Source organism: Cucurbita maxima, unplaced genomic scaffold, assembly GCF_002738345.1.
Source record: "Cucurbita maxima cultivar Rimu unplaced genomic scaffold, Cmax_1.0 Cma_Scf00109, whole genome shotgun sequence".
In the NCBI taxonomy this organism is placed as follows: domain Eukaryota; kingdom Viridiplantae; phylum Streptophyta; class Magnoliopsida; order Cucurbitales; family Cucurbitaceae; genus Cucurbita; species Cucurbita maxima.
Window position 1 is genome coordinate 67,999 of NW_019272125.1, and position 26,437 is coordinate 94,435.

At 38.1% G+C, this 26,437-nt stretch overlaps 1 long non-coding RNA gene across 1 annotated transcript; it reads right to left on the bottom strand.

The window, feature by feature from the left end:
- Nucleotides 1–431: 431 nt before the first annotated feature.
- LOC111473238 lies at nt 432–23,352 on the bottom strand. The gene is made up of 3 exons (XR_002715610.1): nt 23,341–23,352; nt 22,190–22,202; nt 432–513 (listed from the first exon to the last, which is right to left on the bottom strand). It is a non-coding gene; the product is annotated as an uncharacterized LOC111473238 (long non-coding RNA).
- Nucleotides 23,353–26,437: the final 3,085 nt, after the last annotated feature.

Sequence of the window (26,437 nt, forward strand, 5' to 3'; positions counted from 1 at the left end):
ACACCCTATGAAGTTAGTCAAAGAGGAAGTGGTTGACACGAGAGCTCATGAACCTCTATTCCTACTCCTTATTTCAGGAGGTAAAGCACTCTCTTTTCTTTCACCCTTTCACAAGGTCAAGCTAGTAGAAGAAGAAGAAAGATATTCCTTTACAATTCGAAATCATAAGAGAAAGACAAGATTCATTCTCTTGGGAACCTATGTGCCCTTGCCTTATTGAAGAAGTTAGCTGCTTTGAAAGCCGAAACCAACAATCTGGGAGACAAGATTCTTTCTCCTACACCTTCTTTCACTCAAACACTCAGTAAACTAATTCATTGACTTGACTCTCTCTGCATTCTCCTGAACTACTGAACCTTTTCCTTTAAAAACTCGGTAGTTAAATAGGTGAATCGTCTGTCCTTTACTTTATGGTCTCGCAATTCCATTGGCTCTGCCTTCTTTCACTCTTGAACTCGGTATGTTTGCATCTGCTTCTATCCTTTACTTTATCCTTATGGTCTTGCATCTTCACTCCTGAACCTTGCTTTCACTTCGGCTCCAAAACTAAATCACTTGTCCCTGAACTCGGGTGGTTGAACTGTAAAAGAGAAATACTCAAGCTAGATGAATGATTACAGTTCGATAATCAATGAAAGGATGTTCGCTTCGCTCCTTAGCTGTTTTTCAAGATAAGACGAAAGAGTCATTCGAGTTCACTCCTACACCTTTTCCTATCCGTTACGGTCTCTTTTCTTTCCCTTCCCTTATTGAACAAGGTAAATAGAACGAATAGGTGTTTGTTTGGTTCTTTATCTGATTCCTCAGCTTCTCTCCGGAACAGGGCATATGGCCGGTCTCTTTGCTTTTCTTTCTTGAACAGTAAACAAGGGTTGAACTACTTCCCCTTCACATGTCGGTTGAACAGCTTCGCTCCTGAACCTTCAAAGACTGTAAACGAATCAAAGCTTCACACAATTCCATTCCCTTAGCTCTGGAACTGATATGCCCGCCCTGAGCTCAATCAAATCACCTTTACAGAAACAGAATCAATGAATTAGTTGCTGGGGAGTAAATCACAGATAAGAGATAGAAAGAAGGGAGTCAAGACAAAGACTCTTTCTTCATTAGACTGATCCCACTCACTTATCGAACTAGGCTAAACTCTGGCTCCTGAACCTCGTAAACTATTAGTCGAGCGTCTTTGGTCCTATACCTATTTATTCTGGAACAGTAAACACTCAATAAACTCCTTATTCATCTGCTTTATTGTCGAGCTACTTACTCCTTCCCCTTTGACTCTACTACTTATGAATAAGAGTAGTGTGAACCGGAAGTCAAGACTCAAGCAAGAGAAACCCTTCCCCGATCCTCTCCTTTACAGTCTCGTCGAGCTACTTCCCTAGAACCAGAACCTTATACCTTATACTCTACTCTATTACCGGAAGGAGGTAAAGCAATTCCATTTCAAATCCTTTACTACAGTCTCAGGATTCAATTTCCTTAACTGAGAGCTACTGAACCTAACCCTATTCTTTCAATTCATTCAATTCGGGGAACTTATTCAAACAATGAATGAAATCCTGAACCGGACCCTTTACTACAGTGTTTGTATCAATTCAGGTACAGGAAAGACAAAAGATTAGTTTACAGTCGAGCTCCAGAACAGGAATGAAATCCGAAAGAGAAAACCTTCCCCGGAACGAAAGAAAGAGAAGCGAATGAACCCGAACCACCCATTTATTCTTTATCCTTATCCTACGGATGTCACTCCTTAACATCTTTTTCAGACTCAACCTCAACCCTTCGCCCCTTCCCCTGAACCTAATTGAATTGTAAACAAAGAAGAAGACAGCGCTGTAAGTGTTTGAAGTAAATGGAATTGTTCAACCAATATAATGGGTGAGTGGAGAGTCAAAGTCAGAAGACGAAGATAGAGTGCAAGAAAAAAATTTGATTAGTTGATGAACTGTAACTTGAAGTCAAGAAAGAGAAGCGAATGAACGAATTTCTCTCCTATTTCTTCTTTCTCCGGAACCTACCTATTTATTTCTTTCTTCGGAACCCATCCCTTACAGTTCAATCCGGAACAGGATGTCAATCAAGCCAAAAGCAAGAGAAAGCCTTCCCCGCTTCTCTTCGAGTCTCGCAATTCCATTTCCTTTGCATTCCCTTCCGGAACTGTAAATGAAGAGAAGAAAGAGCAGCGAATGATTCGCTTCCCTCCTTATACGATATATATGCCCTGAGCTACTTCCTTCACTCCGGAACCTGTCCCACTCAGTAAACTCCTTTACTCCTGAACTTGAGCTACTGAATGAAACCCTTCCCCTCGGCCGACTTCTTGATCCTGCCCCTGAACGAGAACTCCCAGATGGAACAAGGTAAGTAGATGAAAGTCAATTCATGAAAGAAAGGAGATGAAAGCAAGACAGACAAGAAAGAAGAATGAAACTTGACAGTTATAGGGAGAATGAAATGAAACATGTTTGATTTGTAAAGACCATTTCTTATTTAGTTGGTACTAGAGGACTGGTTTCATTTTTTAGGTAATACAGAAGGAAAGACGAAATGAAACATTTTAGATTTGGAACAGTCAGTCAAGACTCAACAAGAATTCTCCTTGCACTCTGGAACAGGAACAAAGAAAAAAGGGAGGAAGTGTTTCAAGTTAAGACTCAACAGGGAAACTAAAGATCAAGCTTCTATTGATTGAACTTCTGTAAAGACCAAGAATAAAGAAATTCTATCCTCTCCCTATTTTTAGGGATGTTTTCCCTGATTTCACTATTTTTTGACTCTATCAGAACGGTAAAAGAAGAAGAAACCAAAAAAGAGCTACTAAACCTATCGGTCTCGTTGCTGCGCTCCTCTTTCTTTAACTGTAAGAAAAGGGATGAATTCGACTTAACTATATCCCCTGAACCTCATGAACAAGGTTGAACAATTTCATTGCCTGAACCTGAAGGGTAAACTGGTCGATTCTTCTTTCACTCAGTAAAGAAGCAAAGAAGAAGAATCAGATTTCCTTCAAAGACTGTAACCGACGAAGAAAATGAAAGAGAAGCTCAATCACCTTAGCTTCTTTGATATTACTTTCCCTGAGCCTATGTTCTCTTTTTTTTGTTTTCTGTAGGTCTCTTCTCTTCTTTACTTCCTTCCTTGTGATATGACCTGACTGAGCTACTTCCTGACCTGAACCAATAGATATTGTATTACCTGACCCTGAAGAAGGATTTGCTGCTTTGGTAAATGAAGATAATGGAAGAAGAAGACATAGAATCAGATATATTCCTATAAAGTCAATTCATTAGCTACTTCTCCTATTTAGCTTATTCATTCAATCCTGTAATAGAAAGCAAGACAAGATTCATTCGGTGGAACAGGACTATTACTTCTGAACTCAATGACTTGTCCCTTTAAACACTTCGTACGTAACCTTTTCCAATATATATGACTGACCTTACCTTGCCTTTCTAGCTTTAGCATTGTTTGTTTTATTCCCTAATTGACCAGTACACACTCTAAAGATTAATTGATATGAACCACGACCAAGGAATTTCCATACCTGAAGGTCCAATTACAAGGACGAGAGCTAAGAAACTACAACAAACCTTATACAGTTATATTCAAGATATGGTGAGCTCATCAAAGGAAATTCTAGAAGACGCTGAAGACCTCCCTTATATGTTGTGCAAAGTTGAGCTTCAAGAAAGAGATGAATTAAATGCACTTTAAGTTGCATTTAATGAACTCCACTGAATTTATGAAACTAGTCCAAGGATGAGTCAATAAGCACATTTTATTAATTGCATTATTTAATTAAAGTTTAAATATTTGTTTGTCATATTTAAGCTAGTTTTAAATATAGGAGTTAAGGTTATATTGTAACCCACATAGGTTAGTATATTCCACCATTAACTAGCCATTTTAATATGGAGGTTATGGGTATTTTTCATTTACTACCCCATTTAATTTGGGAGTTATATATCCATAGGTTAAGGTTGTAAGGGCTATATAAAGCCTTCTTTTCTTTGATTAGACATCAGATGTTGGAATTAAGAATAGAATTTCTATTTTAGTTTTGTTGAGAGCTAAACTTTCTTTGCAAATTCTTGTATTTAGAACTTGCATGTAGAGTCATTCAAGTGGTATTGATCAAACCTCTTGTGGAGTGATTCGAATCACGAGTTTAGAAACGAGTTTTCTTTACTCTTGATCTTGATCATCAAGGTAATCCGTTCCATACTTTCCCTTGGGTTGATTTTCCATATCATTTGGTATCAGAGCTTCAGGCTCAAGATCGAATATATGTTTCATTGTGCTTATCTCTTTTAATTCTCTTATAATTTTTTTTCTCAGTTTGTGTAGAATGTTCATGTTCTATCACAAAAATATATAACAAAAAAAAAAATCTTATGTTCTTTAGAGTGTTAGATCTGGATCTTATCAACACTTTTTTTTTTTCNAAAAAAAAAAATCTTATGTTCTTTAAAGTGTTAGATCTGGATCTTATTAACACTTTGTTCTTTAAGATCTTCTAAATAAATTTTCTTGTTGATAAATTGATTATATTTTGCCAATCAGAGGGAAAACAAAAAAAACTATTGAAAGAAAGAAAGCATATTGATGTTACATGTCTTTTTTTTTCCTCTTGATTATTATATGTAACTCTCAATGTTACTACGTCTACATTAGTCCTTAATCATTTTCTTTCTTTAATTCGTTTCTTTGTCGTTATTCGGATTGCTCCTTCAATACCCTTGTGTATGTCTTGAGTGTGCTGTCTATTCACTTTGAATTGCACTTAGCTCTATAACATAGCTTGTCTCACATCCCAATTTGTTTTTTGGAGTGTGATTTGTGTGTGCTCAATTGTGAGGGTGAGTTTGTAAGGGAGTGACACATTGATTCGAGTGTTGAGTGCTAAACACGAGTGAACTACATTTACGAGTGAATACACGTGAGGGAGCGCTTGTGAGGTCCTTTTTTTTTGTAGCATGGAAAATCTAGAGGACAATACTGACATTACTGATGCACGATTGAGAGAAGCCCAACAACGAACCATGGAAAGACTAATTCGAGGAATAGAAGAGTTGACTGATCGAATAGGTAGATTGGAGATTCAAAATCAAGCTCGACAGAGGATTCCACTACCTACGCCCTCAACCGATACATATGAGGGCGAAAATTCTGATCACCACGAGGATAATCCACATGTGGTTGGTCATGGCTTGATGCAAGGGAGAGACCATGGAAGAAGGTATCATAATTTACAACAACGAGTTTCTTATGATGATAGAATTGATCGTAACGTGGGGAGCATCAAATTAAAACTTCCCATGTTTTATGGAAAAACCGATCCAGAGGAGTACCTTCAATGGGAGAAAACGGTGGAGTCGGTGTTCAGCTGTCATAATTTTAGTGATGAAAAGAAGGTACTGTTATGCATTGCTCAATTCAAACAATATGCTCAAATTTGGTGGGATAAATTGATGTCAAGTAGGAGAAGAAATCTTGAAGCACCAATTAATTCATGGGTCGAGTTCAAAGAGTCCATGAGGAAGCGTTTTGTTCCACAATATTTTCACCGGGACATGGCGCAAAAGCTTCAAGCATTGAAACAAGGATGCAAATCTGTGGAGGATTATTACAAGGAGATGGATACATTGATGGATCGACTTGAACTCGATGAGGACATGGAGGCTCTCATGGCGCGGTTTCTTAATGGGTTAAACACAGAGATTGCGGACAAGACTGATTTACAGCCTTATTCTAATATTGAGGAGTTGTTGCACATTGTAATTAAGATCGAGAGGCAAATCCAACGAAGGTCTCAACGATATTCTTCTAAAACTTTTCCCAATTCTACTTCTACATGGAAAAGGGATAGTAAGAACATTGATTATACGCATAGAAATCAAGAGATTAATGAGAAGCCTCAAGCTAAATTTGAGAAAGGGGAGAGTTCTAGAACAGGGAAACAAAAAGTAGAAAAGTCTAATGTTCGAAATAGAGATTTAAAGTGTTGGAGATGTCAAGGGGTAGGACACTATAGTAGAGATTGCCCAAATGCAAGAATTATGACCATCAAGGAGGGAGCAATTGTTACGGATGACGAGGCACATGACAACATAAATGAGGAAACTGATGAGAGTGAGAAGTTTAGTGAAGAGGACCCTACACATATATCTTTGGTTACTCGACGAGCTCTAAACACCCACATTAAGGAGGACGACCTAGACCAAAGGGAGAACTTGTTTCAAACTCGGTGTCTTGTTCAATCTGTACCTTGTAGTGTTGTAATTGATAGCGGTAGTTGCACCAATGTTGTGAGTTCTATTCTGGTCAAAAGACTTAATTTAAAGACAACCACATCCAAGACCCTACAAGCTTCAATGGTTGAATGATTGTGGGGAAGTACGGGTAACTCAACAAAATCTTGTTTCCTTTACTATTGGAAAATATGTTGATGATGTTTTATGTGATGTTGTATCCATGCATGTTGGAGATTTACTACTGGGGAGGCCTTGGAAGTTTGATCGTCGGGTAATGTATGATGGGTATGCAAATCGATACTCTTTTACTCACAACGGTAGAAAAACTACTCTTATTCCATTGTCTCCAAAAGATGTATTTATTGATCATTGCAAACTTGAAAAGAAAAGGCAAGAGGCTGATACAAAAGCAGAGATTGAAAAAGAATCAAGTGAAAAAAAGAGCTTGAGGGAAAAGCAAGAGAGTAACACTTAGCCTAGAGAAAAAAAAGAGAGAAAAGCCAAATCAGTAAGCTTGTATGTTAGATCAAGTGAGGCTAGGAATGTTTTGATCTCTAACCAGACTATTCTTGTACTTATGTGCAAGGGATCTTGTTACTTTACTAACATGCTTAACCCTTCTTTGCCTAGTGATTTTGTTGTGCTTTTGCAAGAGTTTGAAGATTTATTTTCCGAGGAGAAGCCTAGTAGTTTGCCACCACTCAGAGGGATTGAATACAAGATTGACTTCATTCCTGGCGCGCCCATTCCAAACCGACCAGCTTATAGGACTAATCCAAAGGAGGCTGAAGAGATACAAAGGCAAGTAAGTGAACTCCTTGCTAAAGGGTATGTACGTGAAAGTTTGAGTCCTTGTTCTGTTCGAGTTATTCTTGTACCTAAGAAAGATGGTTCTTGGCGTATGTGTGTTGATTGTAGGGCTATAAACAAGATAACTATAAAGTATAGGCATCCAATTCCTAGATTAGATGATATGCTTGATGAATTGCATGGATGTAGTCTTTTTACTAAGATTGATTTAAATTCGGGTTATCATCAAATTCGCATGCATATTGGGGATGAGTGGAAAACAGCTTTTAAAACCAAGTATGGTCTTTATGAATGGTTGGTTATGCCTTTTGGATTAACTAATGCACCTAGTACATTCATGAGACTAATGAACCATGTCTTACGATAATACTTAGGTAAGTTTGTGGTTGTTTATTTTGATGACATCCTTGTTTACTCTAAATCTTTAGATGATCATATTACCCATGTACGCAATGTTTTGACTACTTTAAGAAACAAATGTTTGTACGTAAATTTAAAGAAATGTAGCTTTTGCATGGAAAAAGTTAACTTTCTTGGGTTTGTAGTTTCATCTAATAGTGTTGAGGTTGACGAGGAGAAAGTGAAGGCTATAAAAGATTGGCCTACACCTAAAAATATAAGTGAGGTAAGAAGTTTTCATGGTCTTGCAAGTTTCTACCATAGGTTTATTAAGAATTTTAGTACAATTGCTTCACCCTTGAATGAACTTGTTAAGAAAAATGTATCCTTTATATGGGAAAAAGATCAAGAACTTTCTTTTAATACTTTGAAAGAAAAATTGAGTTCTGCTCCCTTGCTTACATTACCTAATTTTGAGTCTACTTTTGAAATTGAATGTGATGCTAGTGGAGTAGGGATAGGTGCTGTATTAATGCAAAATCAAAGACCTTTAATGTTCTTTAGTGAGAAGTTGACTGGTGCATCTTTGAGGTATCCAACTTATGACAAAGAGCTTTATGCTTTGGTTCGTGCATTGCAAACCTGGCAACATTATCTTTGGCCTAAGGAGTTCATTATTCATACGGATCATGAAAGTTTAAAGCATTTGAGAGTACAAAATAAACTCAACAGACGACATGCTAAGTGGTTAGAATTTATTGAAACATTCCCTTATGTCATAAAATATAAACAAGGTAAGGAGAACATTGTTGTAGATGCATTATCACGAAGGTATGTCCTCCTCAATACTTTGAATGCTAGGTTGTTGGGTTTTGAACACATAAAGGATTTGTATCAACATGACATGTTCTTTGCTCCTTTTGTTGAATCTTGTGAAAAAGGACTCATTGTGGATAATTACTTGTTGTTAGATTGATTTTTGTTCCGAAAAGGCAAACTTTGCATACCATCTTGTTCCATCCATGAGCTACTTGTGAGGGAAGCTCATGGAGGTGGTTTAATGGCACACCATGGAGTTTCTAAAACTTATGATATGCTCTCTGAACATTTTTTTTTTGGCCTAAAATGAGACATGATGTTCATAAAGTTTGTGCTCGTTGCATAGAATGTAAACAAGCTAAGTCTAGGCTTCAACCACATGGTTTATACTCCCCATTACCGGTTCCTAATGGTCCTTGGATTGATATATGAATGGATTTTGTTTTAGGTTTACCTAGGACTAGGAAAGGTTATGATAGCATCTTTGTTGTGGTTGATCGATTTAGTAAAATGGCTCATTTTATTCCTTGTCACAAAACTGATGATGCAAAACATATTGCAGACATGTTCTTTAGGGAAGTTGTACGATTGCATGGCATTCCTAAAAGCATCGTTAGTGATCGTGATGTAAAATTTTTAAGCCACTTTTGGCGTGTTTTATGGGGTAAGTTAGGAACTAAGCTAATATATTCAACTACTTGTCATCCTCAAACGGATGGACAAACTGAAGTTGTTAACAGAACCATGACTACTATGCTTAGGGCTATTATTGATAAGAATCTTAAGACTTGGGAGGATTGTTTTCCCTTTATAGAATTTACATATAATAGGGTTGTTCATAGCACTACTAAATGCACATCTTTTGAAATTGTTTATGGCTTTAATCCTTTCACCCCCCTTGACTTGTTACCCATATCGTCAAAAGAGTTTGTGAATTTTGATGCAAATGCCAAGGTTGAGTTTGTTCATAAACTGCACAAGCAAGTGAAAGAACAAATTGAGAAACAAAATTCAAATGTTGCCACCCGAATTAATAAAGGACGTAAGTTTGTCATCTTTAAGCCAGGAGATTGGGTTTGGGTGCATTTCTGAAAAGAAAGATTTCCTACTCAAAGAAAATCTAAGCTTTTACCACGAGGAGATGGACCTTTTCAAGTTCTTGAGCGTATCAACGACAATGCTTATAAAATTGATTTACCAGGTAAGTATGGTGTTAGTACAACTTTTAATGTTGTTGATTTGAGTTCTTTTGATGTAGGTGATGGCTTTGATTCGAGGAAGAATCTTTTTCAAGAGGGGGAGAATGATATGAACTACGACCAAGGAATTTCCATACCTGAAGGTCCAATTACAAGGACGAGAGCTAAGAAGCTACAACAAACCTTATACAGTTATATTCAAGCTATGGTGAGCTCATCAAAGGAAATTCTAGAAGACGCTGAAGACCTCCCTTATATGTTGTGCAAAGTTGAGCTTCAAGAAAGAGATGAATTAAATGCACTTTAAGTTGCATTTAATGAACTCCACTGAATTTATGAAACTAGTCCAAGGATGAGTCAATAAGCACATTTTATTAATTGCATTATTTAATTAAAGTTTAAATATTTGTTTGTCATATTTAAGCTAGTTTTAAATATAGGAGTTAAGGTTATATTGTAACCCACATAGGTTAGTATATTTCACCATTAACTAGCCATTTTAATATGGAGGTTATGGGTATTTTTCATTTACTACCCCATTTAATTTGGGAGTTATATATCCATAGGTTAAGGTTGTAAGGGCTATATAAAGCCTTCTTTTCTTTGATTAGACATCAGATGTTAGAATTAAGAATAGAATTTCTATTTTAGCTTTGTTGAGAGCTAAACTTTCTTTGCAAATTCTTGTGTTTAGAACTTGCATGTAGAGTCATTCAAGTGGTATTGATCAAACCTCTTGTGGAGTGATTCGAATCACGAGTTTAGAAACGAGTTTTCTTTACTCTTGATCTTGATCATCAAGGTAATCCGTTCCATACTTTCCCTTGGGTTGATTTTCCATATCATTAATGATCTTGAATACGAAACCTGTACAACTATCTGCTTCTCTCCTGTCCCTATGTCTTTCTATTGGTCGAGCAGCTTGCTTCGCTCCATAACCTTAGCTTCTATCTATTATTTTACCTGATCTACACCCCGATATGACCCTAACTTTCCAGTCAATCAAATGAATGAAGAAGAAATGAATTAGCAACTTTGAAAGACAAAACTAAAGATGAATTCTCCAGTAGTGATTGAATAAATTCAGGGAGAAGCAAATTTAGGAATAATTCTCCTGACCCTACTTTACCTTTACAGTTGAGTAAATCAATTAAAGCTCCTTTCTTTACAGTTCAAGAAAGAGTCAGTTCATTAGCTACAGATTAGTTCGTTCTATCAAAGAGTGAAACCTGAACCTGAATCGTAGTGGTGCTCTTCTACAGCTTCTTCGATAACAACTCCTTTTTCCCTTCGGTCTCTTATCTTTGTCCTCTCCCTCTTTACTGACTTATTCACCTCTCTTTGACGGATTTCCCTCGGTAATATAGAATAGATGTTTTCATCCCTGGACTGATTGAAGAAAGATTCCTTCTACTCAATAACTTTAGATTCTTTAACTGTAAAGAAAGACTCAAGAACCTGCGGGGAACCTACCTATTGATTCTTTGACTGATTTCACCATGTCTTGAACAAGGGAAAGCCGCAAAAAGCATATTCTTGATCCTTATGAATTATCCTGAACTACTTTGACTACTTAACTGACTCATTCAGCTTTTCTGATAGTACCTGGCTGACTTGATTTCCCTCGGGTTTCACTATTCTTTCATGAGGTAAGGTAAGTAAAGCATAAGCAGTTGAAGTAACTCTTTGATTGAAGGAAGAAGGTAATGCAGCAGAAGTCAAGCTGAAAGAGAGCGGACCTTTTTGAATATATAATCCAAGTCGAGAGTGGAGTTACGGAAAGAGCCATCTGATGGAAAACAACTTTCACGTTCGGTTTAGAGAGCACTTTTTTCGTTGATCATTCCTCGTTCCCTTTTGTGTGAATTCCACAGAGGTGAATTCTCAACTTGTGGGGCCCTATCTATTCCATCTCTCATGCCCCAAAGAAAAACCCCCTACCCTTCAGACTCCATATCTCTTTTGACTCTATATATGTGGGTACCTGATATCTATGAGGGTTCATCCACCCAGGTTACAACATTCATTTCTATTGCGCCTAAAATCTCTATTTTTGCTAATATTTCACGTCTTTCTATTTATGGTTCCTATGGAGTTACATTGCAACAAATCTTCTTTTTCTGCAGCATTGCTTCTTTGATCATAGGAGCACTGGCCGCCATGGCCCAAACAAAAGTCAAAAGACCTCTAGCTCATAGTTCAATTGGACATGTAGGTTATATTCGTACTGGTTTCTCATGTGAAACCATAGAATGAATTCAATCACTACTAATTCATATCTTGATTTATATATTAATGACGATTGAGGTTCGACTTTGTTTACAGTCTTTGAAAGGGAATATCAGAAAAGGTTCTCATCAAATAGCGCTTGACCTTCTGAAAGAATCTTTGAAGAGGAAGGAGTTAAAGAAAGCTCAGGAAAGAAGAGATGAGAGAGAGACCGGCTGGCCATATGTCTTGTTCTAATCTTTCTTCTTCTTTTTTTACAGTTCAATCCGGGAGAAGTTCAGTGAAGGCAATGGAATAGCTTTACCGAGTTCACAATCAAGATCATTAATCTTTCGGCTTAGTTACCGTTCAAGAAGAGGAGTTTAGTTCGTAAACAAACTATTATTCATCGTCAGTCTTTTGTTACAGTGAATAAATAGGTAAAAGGAAGGTAATATCGATCGGAAAAGTTGAATGAGTAAGTACTGAGGAAGAGAGTCAAAGAGAGTTAAAGAAGGAAAAGGCAATTGAATTGCTTTACTACCGAGTGAAAGAAGGAATAAGGGTTTCAGGTTTTCGGCTTTCTCTTTGGCTTTTACCTTGGGAAAGAAGGAGAATCAATCTTTAGTCTTTGCTTTGTTTATAATTCCGAATTGAATAACGAACTCGAGAAGAGAACGAATTAATTGAATATGCTTTACTACCTAGTCTTTGAATCAATAAGTTCCGGAGGTAAGATCAGCCAAGCCTAGTTGGAGAGATTCAGTCGAATGAATAAGCAGTTGATGATTAACTTACAAATTACCTGGTTCAAGAGTTAAGGAAGGAGAAGAGAAAAAGAAAGAAAGAATGAAAGAATAGTGAGGATTTACTTTAAGTTAAGTCCCATTCATCTTTCGGATTAACTGACAGTGAACTCGAATTGATTCTTCTTGAGGATTTACTTCAAGTTCACTCTCATTCATGTTTCAGATTTACTTTAAGTGAACTCGAATCTATCTTGAGTAGTGATCTTTGACAGGGAAGAGAATAAATCGAGAGTATTGATCTTTTACAGGTCAATCAGGGAATAAAACAAAGAAAAACAAAGCTAGCTCGACAAGGTCAGGTAATCAAGTAATAAATAAATAATAGCATAGAGGTTAAGTTAAGGTTCAGCAGGCAATAGAATCAATACGTTCAGTAGTTCAGTCTCATTCAGGAATAAAGAAAGAGGAGCACAGCAATGAGACATATGGAACAGGCCAAGACAGGACGGACGGAAAGAACCCCATTTACCCAATTCTAAATAAGGGAAGGTCATAGCATAGAGGAAAAGAAAAGGCAATTGAATTGTTTTACCTCATTCAATCAGTCAAAGTAAGTAAGTAGCAAAAGGAGAAAGAATAAATAGGTGATTGAGTTTACGGAGTTCAATCAGTAGGAGCTTGAGAGAGAGTCTCCCCTTAAACAAACAAAGACTGTAAACTCGGATAGAATAGTCAGTCGTTCAGTAGTTTAGGAATTCTGAGTTTCGGCTTTCCTCTACCTTCTAGAATAGTAAAAGAGAAGAAAGATAAAGGGGTAGAGTAGGTCAGGAGCAGGTGTGAAGTTCGTTCAGTTTCACATCTGGCTTTAGGATTTCCAACAGTAAGTAAAAGGGGCTATTAGGATAGGTTAGGTTACGTACGGAGTGCAAGGAGAATGCTACTCTCCCTCTCTTTTATAAAGAAAGGTTACGGAGTTAGTTTAGGAGAATGAATAGAATATGCGAGAACAAGGCAAGGCAAGCAAAGAGTCTTTCTTTGAAGGAAAAGGTTAATGAGTTTACAAGAGAGAGAGGAGAGTCCAGTCAAGTCCATTAGAAAGAATACATAGGGAGAACGAACAGTCAAAGAAGGCAGGCAGCAGAGAATACATTTTTCTTACAGGTAGAAAGAGTAAAAGAAAGGAAAAGGGGCCAAGCAAACAAAGCAAGCAGCTCGACTCGAAGCGAAGCGGCGAGACTGTAAAGGGGAGAGGAGAGAGAGGGGCAGGGTAGGCAGGTTTAGTATCCGTAGTTAAAGATCATGAATTAGAACAGAAGCTGGCTGGAGGGTCAGTAGTGATTGATTGAGGTTACATAGTGAGTGTGAAAGAAAGAGTCCTTGTTTGATTGATTGAATAAATAGAAAAAAAAAAGGAGAATGTAGAGTAGTTCCTTCTCTTTGACAGTTCAGGCAGAGGAAGGAAAAGGGTTAAAAGGGGGTTGGTTCGACTTTCTCTTTTTGGTTTCTTCTTCTTTCTTTCATTCTCTAAAGTACAGGATAATATGTGTTTGTTGATTCTATTTCTCTTTCCTTTACCTTCTTTCCTTTCATTCTCGTCAGGTGAAGGAGCAAAGCAATGAAATGAGACCATACGAAATAGATTTAGGTTCATCAGCTAATCGTTCAAGTTCAATCAGTTAGGTTACGGTTCAGGATCAAGACCCTCTTCTCAGCTTGCCTATCCATTTACCGAGGTTCAACAGTAATAGTCCAGATAAAGAAAAGAGAAAGAGAAGTAGAATGAATCAGCCTGGCCAGCTTACCCTGCCAATCCAGTAATAGAGGAAAAGGTTACAAAGAAGGAATCGAGAGTCTTCTTTGACAATGAAATTAGAGAGAGGAGAAAGTAAAGTCAATTCATTAGTTTACCTCGTGTTTGAAGAAGGTATAGGAGAAAGAATCTTGTCCCCTGTTGGTTGAGTCTTGAAAAGCAGCTAACTCCTTCAATAAGGCAACAACGTCATTATAGGTTCCCCAGAGAATGCATCTTGTCTTTCTCTGATGATTTAGAATTGGTAAAGGAATATCTTCTTCTCTAGCTTTACCTTGTTCAAGAAAAGAGAGTGTTTTCCCTCCTTCATTAAGGTCAAGGAATAGAGGTGAATGAGCTCTCGTGTCAAACACTTCCTCTTTGACTGACTGAATAGGGTTACCTGGTTCAGGTGAATAGGCTTAGCCACGAGACCTTGTTGTAGAGGAGTCAAAGAAAGAAGGGACAGTCCAGTCGTAAACTCTCGCCCTAGTTTACTGTTCAAGAATAAATAGAAGTAGAAGTGATTGAACTTCTCTTTCAGTTTCTAAGCTTACCCTGAAAGAAAGAAGGTTACGGGGAAGGGGAAGTAGCGAAGGGAAGGAATAGAGGTGACAGATTTCATAGGAAGAGAATAAGGGGAAAGAAAGAGACCGTAAAATAGCTTTACCTCCTTCTAAAATAGTTAATAGTTAAACCCTTGCCTTGGTTACGAGGTGAATGAGTCAAATCAGATTCAGGTTCCGCCCGAAGAAAGAATATCCTTTACCGACTCTGGAAAGTTTAAAGAGTTTACCAAGTTTCCAGTTAAAGAAGAAAGAAAGAAATAGGCATAAGACAAGTTAAGTTATTGAGTAGTTCAGGAGAAAGAATAAAAGAAGTGAAAAAAAGAATGAATAGGGGAAGGTTAAGTAGTTATTAAGAAGAGAATGAATAAGTAAGGAAGGAGTATTTCTCTTTTACAGTTCAAGAATCAAAGAATGAATCGGGAGGATTGACTTAATAGTTAATTAATTACCTCCACTACATTTTAGCCAAAAAAAAAAAAAAAAAATAGGGAGAGGATAACATTTTATCAAAAAAAATAATGGAAAGATAGCTTTTTTTTAATTCATGGTCCTAAAGTAAAGAGTGAAAGAAAGAATGAATATGGGAAGGTTAAGTAGTTATTAAGAAGAGAATGAATAAGTAAGGAAGGAGTATTTCTCTTTTACAGTTCAAGAATCAAAGAATGAATCGGGAGGATTGACTTAATAGTTAAGTAGTTACCTCCACTACATTTTAGCCAAAAAAAAAAAAAAAAAATAGGGAGAGGATAACATTTTATCAAAAAAAATAATGGAAAGATAGCTTTTTTTTAATTCATGGTCCTAAAGTAAAGAGTGAAAGTAAGCAAGGAGTGAAGGAGAAGATCAAGAAGCCAAGGGGAAGGAGCGGATCATCCAACCCAGCCTATTTCCATTGCTTGAGCAAGAGTGAAAGAAGGCAGAGGTGAACAATCACTTCCTTATAATAACTCATACAGAAAAAGAGTCTTAGTTTACAGATAGGAAAGAACACGAACTTCAGGTAATTCTAATTTTGGTGAAGAGGCAGGGTCAGCAAGGTCATAAGGTTACAAGAAAGTCTATTCAATTAGAATAGGTTAATGAGATGAAGGAATAGGGGAATGAATCGTATGCCATTACAGTGGGCAGAAGAGTAGTAAAACAAAGAGTGAAATCAAGGATTAGAGCGAGTTAGTTCATCAATCAAGGAGATCATTGAACGAAGCCTAGCTAGAGGAAGTCTCACATTCATCTTTCTTACAGTCAAAGAGAAGAGACCGAGATCAGTCAAAGATTTAAGGTTGAGTCAGTCGAATTAGTGAAAGAAATAGGATCAGTCTAATGATTCGTTTAAGCTTTCCCTTGTTGACCTCCTTCAATAACTTAAGGTAAATAGTAGTAGGGTTTGGTGAATTGTCTTTTGTCTGATTCTTTGATTCTTCCTTCTTCAGCTACCTACTAACTAAATGATTCTAATTCTGATCCTTTCTTTACAGTTGATTGAGTCAATTAAATTCTCTCCTCAGCCAGCTACTTACTCAACCGAAACAAACCCTATGAAGGAAGTAAGAAGAAAGGTTAGGTAAGATCGTAGAGTCAAAAGGTAAGGGGTTTACAGTTACAGAATAAATAGGAAGGAGCTGGAAGAGGAGAAGGAGTCTTTGTCTTGTCTCCCGTATTTCATTCCTGTTCTGGAGTAAGTGAGGAGAAAGAGAAGTTAAAGAAGGCGAAGGTGTAGTAGCTAGCTCTTTTTCGCTTGAGTCTGGAAAAGCTGCTAATTCATTTAATATCTTTCATTCACTGTATAGGATAGGAGAGGGACACAGAGGTTACGATTTAGTCGCTTCTTTTTCTCTTCTTTCAATCATTTACTCTTTTCAACACTTCGGATAGGCGAAAGGATCTATATCTATCCCCTTCAATCCACATCGGCAACAAATTCTTTATCCACTGGGGGAGTCATCAAAGAAAGGAGGAATGGGCATACACTGGTTCAATAAGACAAGGAAGGAAAAAAAACCACCGTTGGGTTCACTCAAGTGACTCGCCCTGCCAAACAAATATGCAAAGACCAAGACCAAGTATTACCTTACCAATTCCCTTGGATTTACTATCACTATCGAACGAAGCAAGCTTGCTCCAGCAGAACCCTTACAGTAAAGAAAAGCTAAAGAAAGAAAAGAGAGGTCTTTACCTCCTGCAAAGAAGAATCGGCCTACCCCCCTTGTAAACTCTCTCATATAGGTTCCGGTTCAAGAGAAAGAGAAGAAGAATAAGAAATAGGAAAAGAAATAAAAGAGATTTACCTCCTGCAAAGAAGAATCGGCCGACCTACCCTGTAAACTCTCTCTCATATAGGTTTCGGGAGAGTGAGTCAATGAATTAGTTTACCTTGTACTGAGTGAAGAAAGAAGGGAATGAGGTAAACAATCAATCACTGAATGAGTTTACCATGAAATGAAGAAATAGGGACAAGAAGGCAGAGGATCCAGAGTTGGGGAACTTTCATCTTGAGTTTTGCCTTTCCCGAAGAGCTACTGAATCTATTTACCTTCTGATAGAAGCAAACAAACTGACAGAGCTTTACCTTGGAATAAAGAAGTCATAGTAATAAGCCCGAGGGGAAGGAGCAAGGTGCGCTTAGGGAAAGTAATATAGGGAGGAGAGTTTTTTTGGTTTCTTCGTACTGTGAAAGAAGATGAAGGAAGAAGACGCTTTACCCCTTGTTTAAAGTTAAACCCTAGTTCAAGAAGAATAGGACGACGGAAGATGCATGCAGCTAATAGCCTGATTTTCTTACTATTACATATTCCTATAATAGCAGCTATAAGCTATACTATATAAAACGGTAATTTGACTATGTTTAAGAGGGGAGAAAGAACCAATAAGACTCGATTGAACCAAGAGAAGAGGATTTCATTCATTTCCGGAGTAAGTAGCTCCACTGTAAAGCTACTAATTCATTGATTCTAGAACTGTAGAGGATAATTCTGCTTTTGTATTGACTAACCTTGTTCAAGAAAAGAGACCCATAGAATGAATAATTTAAAGAAAGAAGGAAGAAGACAAGACGCTTTACCCAACCCTCGTAAAAAGATCACAATCAGCTAGCCGAGGTGAGGGGGAGAGAGAGAAACCAGAAGGTTAATCAGTAATAGTAGTAGTAGTAGTCCAGGAGTTTACTGTTCCAAAAGATGTAGGAGCTTGACCTTCTATCCGAACGCTTTACTTACTTTGTTCAAAAGGGACAAGTGATTGAGCGAACCCGAAATTCATCTTTCTTATAGGCACTAAAGTAAAAGAAAGAAAAGGATCAAGCAAGAGAAATTAAAGAATAATATAGGCTCTGGAGCTTGACCTTCTTCTCATCCAGCTTGCCTAGTTCCCTTGTTCAAGAGTGAAAGCAAGTAAAGATTGAATATGCGAGTGAAGGAACCGAAGAATGAAGTCCAATGCAGAGTGACTCTCCCCATAAAGGAGAATGAATTCATCTTTTTCGAGTCTTGACTAAAGGTCAGGTAATACGGTAAGCCAGGGGCAGGTTTGAGGTTCAGTCTTCTTTGTTTACCTCCTACATCAATAAGGAATCAATAGGATTAGTCTTTGAATAGTTCAATCAGGCCTTTTTATTTACAAGGAAAGTAGACAATTCCTAATCAATGGTCCTTACTTAAAGTCTAATGATTTGTTTCGGCTTTGTTCCGGGTCAGGTTCAATAGTTAAGTCGAATTCAGTTCAATGCAGGCAGGGTTACGTACTCTCACTCTCTTTTCCTCTTTCACTGAATAGGGTTACTCATGGAGTAAGTTAAGTAGCGAGATGAACGAGACTGGAAAGGACACGAAGGACAGAAGCAAGTAACCTATTATTCTATTTTGACCCCGAGCAAAGAAGTCATAGCCTGCCAGCACAGAGTTGACAGTGAAATCAGGTTACGGATCACAACACAAACAATTCCATTCCCTTCTTTCCTTCCAATGTAATTACCTCTACTAAAAAATGGCTCTAAACGGAGAGGAGTCATTGTTTACAGTCGAGTTCCAGAGTGAAAAAGAAGGAACAAGTTTAGTAGCTCACAGGTCATATAGGTTCGGGGGCAGGCTCATGAGCAGTTCAAGAGTGAAATCCAGAAAGAAGGGTTTCATTCAAGAGCTCAAGTAATAAAATAATAAAGGGGAAGGAGAAAGAATAAGAACTATTTCGCTTAGTTCAATCAGGAATCGAAGAGAAGCCAGCAAGCCTACCTATGTTACAGAGAGAGCGAAAGAAACCCAAGTTCAAGGGATCAAGAACAGTTAAATCTGAATCTAGTTGGTTAGTAGCGAACAGAAGAAAGAACATAGGAGAAGGAGCTTGACCTAATGATAGTTTAGCGGTAAAGGTGAAGTAGGGAAGGAGAATGCATCCATCCTTAGTCTTTACTTAAAGTTCCGGAGAAAGAATAAGAATCCATAGAAGAATAGAGAGAGGTTCGTTCAATATCAGTAGTTCAGGAGCGAAGACGAAGAGGAGAAGAGTTTACTGTTCAATGACGTCAGCAGGATTTTCTTATCCAAAGGAATCCGTAGGAGAAGTCTAATGAATCAGGAGTCTCCCTGATTGTTGGTTGAGTCTTGAAAAGCAGCTAAGGAGCGCAGCAACGAGACAGACAGAGGCTGGTTCAGTAGTTTAGTCTAATTCTTCTTGAGTCTGAACCCTGATTGAACTGTAAAGAAAGGTAAAGAAAGTGACGGTTCTGGGGAAGGAGTGAAAGAACTGACTTAAACTTAGTTCTTGATTTAGTTCAAGAAGGTAGGTAGCTGATCTTGATTGAATTTGTTTTGTCTTTCCTTTCAGGTTCAGGAACAAACACAGACCTACAGACTGAGACCAATGGAATAGGGTTACGGAGCTTGACCTTGCTTGTTCAATCAGGTGATGGAGATGATCTTTCTTTCCTTTATATTTGTCTCTTTTACCTTTACCTTGTTCAATCAAGATAATTAATGTTGAGTCTTGACTTACACAGTTCATACTCTCATTCTTGAATAACTCCCAAGAACTGCACACTGTTTGGCGGGGAATTCCTGGTGAGTCTTTCTTCAAGAAGGACAGGGATGAAAACACCTATTCTATTTACCTTGTTTAATTAGTCAAAGGAGAATGAGACCGAATGGAGAGGATCAAGAGAAGAGATCGACAATGAATAGGTTTGGGGTTCACTATTTGATTGAACGAGTAGGTCTTTGGTCAGGTATCTAGAGTCAAAGGCAAAGGGGAAGGAGTGAAGTTCGGTCAGTCTAACGAATCTTTCTTACAGGAGAAGAGGAAACTAAAGAATCGGAATTGAGAAGGAATAGAAGAAGAGAACGAAAGAATCAGATCAAGATTTCTCATCTCTATGGTATGGGATTAAATTCAGCATTGACTTTCTTTGTCCTATGGATTGATTGAACTCGGCCGGCGGTAAAGCATATTCAGTAGCTCTTTTCTTTCACTCGGTAATTATAGGAGTTTGTTTGGTAATAGGGGTTCCCCGGAGAATGAATATTGTCTTGTCTTACTTTCTTTCGTCTTTCAAAGCAGCTATATTGATTCTAGAACTGGAAAGGATAGGTTCCAGTGAGAGCAATGGAATAGTGAAACCGAGTTGGAGAGGTTAATGAGCTAATCTTTCTTTCCTTTCTTCTTGACTTAATACAACATTACCTATAGCCCTCAAAATAAGGGAAAGATAGACAAAATTCATTCATGGTCTTCACAGTAAAAGAGTGAAAAAGAAAGTAGATGAACTATTAAAGAGGGTTTACAGTCTTTGAATCAATGAAGGAGTTAGCAGCTTGACAGTGTTTGAAAGCCGAAACTCTTTATGTTATGAATGAGAGATTAATGAGACAGAACTACTGCCCGTTCACCTCTATTCCTATTCCCTTCCTAGATTGAAGGGGGTAAACTCCTGTCTTACCCCTGTCCCTTCTCTTCTGGAACTGTAAGAAAAGAGGAAGAAACTTGACACTCTACTATTCCCTTGCCTTCTTGAATGAGGTAAATAGATAGTAGTAGTCTTTCTCCTGCCTGAACTGAATCACCTCGTCTTGGCTACTCTTAAAAGGCATTACATTACTGGCGAGTCAATTCTCTCTCTCTCCTTATTCTTCATCTTCGCTTCTTCCCTTCTAACTTCCAACCTTATCTCTATTGGCATCTTCCTCTTGATAAACTACTTAACCTCTAACTGAAGAAGATCTTCTGCATATCTATTCGCATCTTAGTATATGTAGTAGTCTCTCTGCTGTAAAAGGAAGGCTTTTTAATCGCATCTGAAATGACTCCAAGTGCATGCACGTACATTTCCCTATCAATTCCCTTGACCTCATCTCAAGGGTTAGGAACTCTGGTCATTCGGAGTATTTCATCAGCCAAGCACCCAACTATTTTGATTCTTGAACTGCTCTTTCCCCTATAAAGCTGTTTCTTTTCCTTTCCTATTGAACAGTAGTAAACTCGTTCTCACTGCTTCCTCTCCCCCTTCCTCTTTTTCTTCCTTAAATCAGATGAGAGTAAGGACAATTAAGAGTTAATAACAAGGAAATAATCATTAAAGAAGAGAGAGATCTTTCATCATCCATTTATTGAGTTGTAAACAAAGACTCCTTATGTATGAATGAGAGTTTACAGTGAGGTGAGACTCATCAAGCAAGACAAGAGCTACTGTGACAACCGAGTCAAGACTAAAGAAAGATTCGTCAGCCAGAATAGGACTATTACTAATTAATCTGCTTGACTCTTTTATTCTATTCCTTCCCTATTTTTTCTGTCATTGAACTCTCGGGGTAAAGCTTATTCTTTCACCTATTCATTGTCGAAAGGAAAGAGACTTCACTCAAGCCGCATGATCCTCAACTCCTTATGCAGTTATGGTTAGTTATTCAAACATTATTCTTTCACTCGGTAAAGCAACAGGATGATCAGCTCAATCACCTCTCCCTATGTTTAGGGCCATGTATGAGGTAATTACATTGGAAGTCCAGAGAGAGACTGAACAACTTTTTCTTTCTTACTTGCTTTCACTCCTGCCCCTAACTGAACCTATATGACCTTCGCTACTTCACCTCGACTTCTCTCTAAACTAAGACTCAACTCACTATTCATGAGAGTTCTCAATTCCTATTCTCTCGTTCACCTCTATCTATTCTCTGACCTGAACCTGACCAAAATGAAAGAAGAAGATATTCCTTTCTTTACTGTCGAGCCAATGAATTAGTTGCATTACAAGAGAATTGATTGAAGGGAGGGGAGAAATGAAAGATTAATTTGACTTGCCAGGAGGGAGAGTATGGGAACCTTAACCTTATAATGGATTAGCTACTGAAAGAGAGTGAACAGGGTAAACTGGACGAACTATTCTTCTTCACCTCTATTCCTTCCCTTAGAGAAGGAATTGATTGAAGATTACAGGAGAGTTAATTCATGACGAACTATTCTTCTTCACCTCTATTCCTTTCCTTAAAGAAGGAATTGATTGAAGATTACAAAAGAGTCAATTCATGAAATCCAGTACCAGATTAAACTGAAAAAGAAAGAGAAGATGCTGAACCAGCCCCTTCTATATTAGATTATTACTACCTTCGCTTCTGGAACAGAAAACTCATTAACCTCTATTCCTTTCTATGTTCGTTATTCGACTAAACTACCTAACCTCTCCCTATTTTTTAGGTGATGTAACTCGTTCTCGTGGCTTCTTCCTTCCCTCATATTACCTAAACCTTTAATTCGATTGAACTTCTCTACCTACTTACTTTACTCCTCTCGTCTTCTTGTGAAGCTGCTTCGCACCTTTCTTATTCATTCTGCTGAACCTCTACTCTTTCGGCTCCCCCTTCTTGAACTGTTTGTTTCATGTCTTCGCTCCTCTATTTATTTATTGGTTGAGCCGCTTCGCTCATTCGCCTAACTATTCGTGTCTCATCGCTCCTCTCCTCTCCTCTCTGAGTCGAGTTGCTTCGCTCCTCTCCTTTGTCTCGCGTCTTCGACCCTCGTAAACTATCTGCTTCTCTACTTACTCTTGAACCCCTATTCTCCTCACTTGAGAGTCGAGTAAATTCATGCAAGAATCTTCTGAACCTTCACCCTCTTTCACTCTTGAACTATTCCTACACTCGGTAAACTTCCATTCCATTGTCGGAACCTTCTTTCACTCCTGAACCTTTGACGATATTCCCTATTTATTCACTGTAAACTCATTCACCTCTCCCTACTGACTCCTGAACCGGAACCTGATGTTCTTTCCTTCACCTATTTATTCTTGAACTTCTCTTTCTCTTTTCACTCTTTGACTCTCCTCTCCTGTAAGAAACTAGACTAGAATAATTGTTCACCTTCTTTCGTTCTTTCATTAAGGAAGTCAAGACGAGAGCTCAAACCTGAACCTGATTGAACAGTAAAGCGCTATTTGAAGAACCTGAACCGGCGGAACCTTCTTTCACTCCTCTCCATACTGACTCCTATTAATGATTCTGAACTCATGAACCAGATTGAACTTCAAAAGAAAGAGAAGCTCATAAACTTGAACCTATTCATTGTCAGTCTCATTGTTGAGCTACTGAACCTGACGAGAATGCAAGAAGGGAAAGAGGAAGAAACAAACATGAATTATCCTGAACCGTAACCGATAGAGAAAGAAGGTAGAGTCTCTACGAAAGATTCCTTCTCCTGAACCTCGTAAACAAGGGTTGGTTGAACTATCTCTTTTCTTTCCGAATCCAATTCAAGATTCATTCTCTGGACCAGGAAGGCAAGACTCCTTATTCATTCATTCGACTTTACTGTGAAAGAAGAAATTTAGGGAGAGTGAAGACGAAACGAATCATGATCCTTTAAAGGAGAGTTAAATGAATTAATTAGCTATTGAACCCTGCCCCTTCCCTTCGCTACTTTCGGCCCCGATATGACCTTATTCTGATTCAAGAGCTACTGAACGAACAACGAACAAGGCCAAGCTCTTTCCCCTATTTCTTTCTGAATGAGACTGTAAAGACCATGAATTAGAAAATTCTATCTTCTGTCTATTTTGAGGGATATTTTTGGCTAGAGGTAATTAATTATTAAGGATGAGAATCAGGCAAGACAAGAATCAATGAATTAGTAGCAAAGACTCAATCTCAAACCTGGACTATTCTTCTTTCACTCTTTCTTGGGTAAAGCGGCTGGATGATAGATAAGAACCTTCCATTGCCTTTTCCTATATATTCTGGATTTGTTCCTTTCTTTCACTATAAACACTCTACTCAAGATGAATTAGCTGACAGGAGAGTCCATTTATTCAATCCAGAACCAGAACCTCTACGATATTACATGACCTTCCCCTATTTCCCTTATTCATTCAATTTGGGAGAGTAAACAAAGAGCTACTTCACTTTACAGGAGAGGAAAGAGGAATTCGACAGAACAGGACGGAAGGAAGAAATTCAGGGGTTAGAAGCAAATTAGCTTTACAGTCGAGTAAAGAAAAGAAGAAGAAAGACTCATGAGACTTAACTACTGAACTTGTCCCTTCTTGAACTCCGGCTGGAATCTATTCTTTCAATGACTGAGATGGAACCCCAAGAAGGAAAGATTAATGAGACTGAACCGGAGCCTCTCTTTATTCCCTTTAGTTATGGTTCGTTATTCTTGAACAAGGTCAGTGGTTGACACGAGAGCTCATTCACCTCTATTCCCTTATTCATTCAATCCTTCAAACACAGTAAACAAGGTCGCTTTGCTCCTTTCCTTTATATGAGAGGAAATTCAGTGAATCTGAAACAATACAGGAGAGCTCCGGAACCTATTCAAACAATGAATTCAATCCGGGAACTCCGTATGTATTAATTATCCTTTATAGTGAAAGAAGGTGGAAGGACAGAAGATGCAAACACCTATTTACCTGATGAATGAAGGAACCTATTTATGAAGGAACTGTAAACCCCTGACCCGGAACCGATATGCCTTGAGCTACTTAACGAACTTCACTCCGGAACAAAGAAAGAAGGGAGACTAAAGATCAAGCTCCTACTTCTTGAATGAGGTAAAGCATATTCTTTTTGATTCCTTCTTAATAGCTCTGGAACCAAAGACTCTATTCCCTTCCCAGATTGAACAACTTGAATAGTAAACTCCGATCCTCGGAGAGTAGCTTCGCACCTTTCCAATTCATGATCCGATTCCTTAAACCTTTTCCTCGGTCGGCTTCTTGATCTGATCCTTGATTTCACTCTTGAACCTTTACAGTAGGTAAAGCATATTCAAGGAGGATGATTCTTGAACAAACCGTAAACACTCCACTCCTTATGAATGAGAGTGAACAACTGAACCATTACAGGAGAGGAAAGAGGAAAGAAAGCATAATGAGAGAGTTAGAGTTTACCTTTCTAAAAAGAAAAGAATAATCAGGCAGGAAAGAAGAAAGTGAAAACGACTATCCGAGTTTACAGAAAAAAAAGAAATTCAGGAGTTAGCTGCTTTGAAAGCCGAAACCGAAACCCTGAGCTACTTCACCTTCACCTATCAGTTTCACTGCTTGCTTCTTTCTCCTGCTCTTGAACCTTTACAATCGGTAAAAGCATATGAAATCCTTCTTGAACAATAAAAACAGACTCAACTCAATGAGGATGAACTACTGAACTTGAACCACTAAACTATCAGTTTCTCTCCTGAACTACTGAACCAGAACCGGAACAAGAGAGAGTGAATGAATTAGCTTAACTCCTTTACAGTTCTAGAATTAAAGGAAAGAGATGAATTCGAGTAACTGAACTAGGCCAAGCTCATTCGCCTGGTAACCTCGATCTCACAGCTTCGCTCCTTCCCATGAACCTCTCCAACAAAGGAAAGCTATTTTGAACTATTCTTGTCTCCTTGCTGTGCTCAATCACCTATTCTTGACCCGCTCTTTCTCCTCTCCCTTCTTGTCCCTATTGATTCTTTCACTCGAGTTTCACTATCTCTTTGATTGAATGACTAAATAGGTGTGGGTCTTTCTTTCTTTCTTTAAGTCAAGGTTAAGGAAAGCTTAATGAGATAGAACAGGAAGGGGAAAGACTCAAGCAAGACAAGAGGAATTATTCTTCTTTATAGTTCTAGAAGGAAATGAATGGAAGGGGAAAGACTCAAGCAAGACAAGAGGAATTATTCTTCTTTATAGTTCTAGAAGGAAATGAATAAGCGTTGCTTTGAAAGACTCAACCTCAAGATGAATGAGTCTGATTTCACTCTTGAACGAACAAAGATGGCAAAACTATTTGATTGAAGAACCTTAACTTAATTTCACTCTTTCACGAGGTAATGAGTCAAAGATGGCAAAACTATTTGATTGAAGAACCTTAACTTAATTTCACTCTTTCACGAGGTAATGAGTTCGGAAGCCTGGAAGGATGAGAATAAGGAAAAGCTCCTACACCTATTTATTCTTGAACAAGGTTAGTGGTTGACACGCTCATTCACTCGGTAATTGACGATATTCCCGTCAGTGATTGTGAGTTATTCAAACACTCGGGTTAAACTAGGTAAGCTAGATGAGAAGCTCCTTTCTTGCTTTCACTCTTTTACTCGACTGTAAACAAAGAGAAAGATCAGCGACTTCCCCTTTTCTTAATGATAGTCCCTTCAGTGACACAAAGAAAGAAGGGAGAGAGTGAGATAAAGAGAGTGAGAGTAACCCTGCATTGTACTTCTTAAACTAGGACTCCGATCCTCTTCGAGG